The 2,296-nt window shown below is 43.1% G+C and overlaps 1 long non-coding RNA gene across 1 annotated transcript in view; it reads right to left on the reverse strand.

Annotated features, from left to right (window-relative positions):
- Positions 1-1,849, reverse strand: part of LOC106526531 (uncharacterized) — a 26,270-nt gene extending 24,421 nt beyond the window's left edge. The window contains exon 1 of the long non-coding RNA XR_001311267.1: positions 1,746-1,849. This is a non-coding gene — a long non-coding RNA (uncharacterized LOC106526531). The remainder of the gene's footprint in view (positions 1-1,745) is intronic.
- Positions 1,850-2,296: the final 447 nt, after the last annotated feature.

A 2,296-nucleotide genomic window follows, 5' to 3' on the forward strand; every position in this document is an offset into this window, starting at 1 on the left:
AAATACACTAACCTCTCTCCTTTGTAGCAACTAAGGCAAAAATGTAACTAATTCAGAAAATCTTTTCAGGACCCCACACTAAGGTGGGGTCCCGACCCCAACTTTGGGAAACACTGGTGTAAAACACCATCTAAACTTTTAATTGTATATGACAGATCCAATTTTAACCCTCACATTTTCTTGCGCAAAGGACATGAATTTTGTGAATTTCCAACTATCCCTGCTCACCGGAGCGAGAAGCTTTAACTAAGATTTTGGTGTCATTCGAAGCAGAACGATCCCCTCTACCAAAGGTTACGCCCACATTTTCAAAATTATTATCTTTGTTAATTTTATGGCGATTTTTCTGAGAGTATCATTTTTTCTGATACACCCTGTATATATATTTTTTGTCCTCCGTCTGTGGCTCCACCTAGGGCTGTGCGATATTTAGACGGTAGAAACGGTATGAAGTTGGTCTACGGTAGAAATTTACCCTCGACCGTCCTATCGTCATTACATCATCACACCTGTGTCAACAGGACTGTGAGTGCAGAGACAACTGAGCAGGAGTTCGAAATATAATGAAAAAAAATCTAGCGTTTTAAAACACATACGCATAGAGAGGATAAATCCTCAAAATTTCCTCCTCCCGCTGTTGAAAAGTTACGTCGTATCGTGGGATCTTTTCCTCCTGCCTCCACGTCGCGCAGAGCGAAACTTTAACAACTGTAGTTTATCACACAAAAAATGCTCTAAAAATTACATTATCTTAACTTTTTATGATAATTTTCTACTGCAGTATATACTGTTACCATGAAGGGGTTCAGTTTATACCGTGATATGAATTTGAGGTCAAACCGCCCAGCCTTAGCTCCACCCTACATGGATGGCGCCCTTTCCGTTTGCCTACACTGCCTCTTCCACGGGCCAGCCCTGGCCCAAACAACAGATTCCACAACATCTTTCAACCAATTCTACTCTTAAAGAATGGTTTAAAAAAGTTATTTTTCCAATTTAACTTCAACAATCTGGAGTATTTTTTATTGGCCCATTTCTCATCCTACTGAAAATCCGTTTCAGTTCCTGTAACAAAACAGAAAGTGTTCCAAGCGTGTAAATACTTTTACAAACCCACTGTAATTTATTTTAATTTCTGCATCGCCGCCTGACTTTTAGTGTCTGTCCTGGCCTCCTGAGTGTGTATAYGTTAGTTAAATCTGCAGACGCCGGGACCCATGCCAAAGACCTCGCGCTCATTAGCCCCTGCTCGCTCCGTTACTGTTCCTGAACCTCGTGGCACCAAAGTGTCTGGCTTCGAGGTTCTAAAACGTTTAGGGACGTTGGCCAAGTCTTGGTCCCCTTGTTAGCTCCCCTGAGTGCGGGCAGATAGCATCACACCACGAACAGCAGCAGCAGTCAGACCCTGAAACTCAACCACCAACCAGCCCCCCTCTTCTTCCTCATAGCCCCAGCTTAATTGGGCCATAATTTTACTGTACGCCACAAAGTGGAGACAGAAACCGTGTGGGGAACGGAGGGGTGGAGGTGCGCAGAGGATCAACTGTGCTCCATAAAGCCCCATTAAAGGATTGCCGTAGCTTTTCCTTGGTTCGCTTTGTCGCTTGTCTGCAAATATTTACACCGAGGTGAGCGYTCCTGCGCGTGCCCGAATCAGAACCGTTCCCGAGGCGGCGTCCCAGCAGCTGGAGGTCTGGAACTGAACGCAGCCCGTTGAAGAATGTGAAAATGGGTGAAGAGATTACCATCTTTTCTTTTGATTCTGTTTTCTCTGGAGCGCGCCCAGCTGGCCCATCACACAAACGTGTCCAGTGTGTAAACATCATCAGCTTTCAGGCAGCAAGGCATAAAGTTCCTGCACAAAAAATAAAAAATAACAATTTACGAAATCAGAACAACTTTACGGTGACTGCTTAATTCAAGTTTCACCTTTTTTCCTTCCTATAAAAATAATAAGTAAAACCAATGGAAAGTTTAAATAAAAATAACAGTTTTTATGAAAAATATAAAGGTTACGATAAAGCCAAACAATTAACAGCCCAGTAAATTGTAGTGTAGAAAACGGGTAAAAGTGTTGTTGGAGAACATCCACGGTTAATGACTTTTATACTCTGCATTCTTCCATGGAAGGAATGTAACAGAGTGAATCCAGCGCCAAGAAATACAGACTCGAGCTTCCAACTCCTCCTTTACTTTCACCTCTCTGCACTCTAATGTCCTCACTTCTCCACGGCACATTCCCATCAGTGTGTCTTTGTCCGCAACTTACACAGGATCTGTGTGTGTGTGTGTGTGT

Source organism: Austrofundulus limnaeus, unplaced genomic scaffold (genome assembly GCF_001266775.1).
Source record: "Austrofundulus limnaeus strain Quisiro unplaced genomic scaffold, Austrofundulus_limnaeus-1.0 Scaffold280, whole genome shotgun sequence".
NCBI classification, from domain to species: domain Eukaryota; kingdom Metazoa; phylum Chordata; class Actinopteri; order Cyprinodontiformes; family Rivulidae; genus Austrofundulus; species Austrofundulus limnaeus.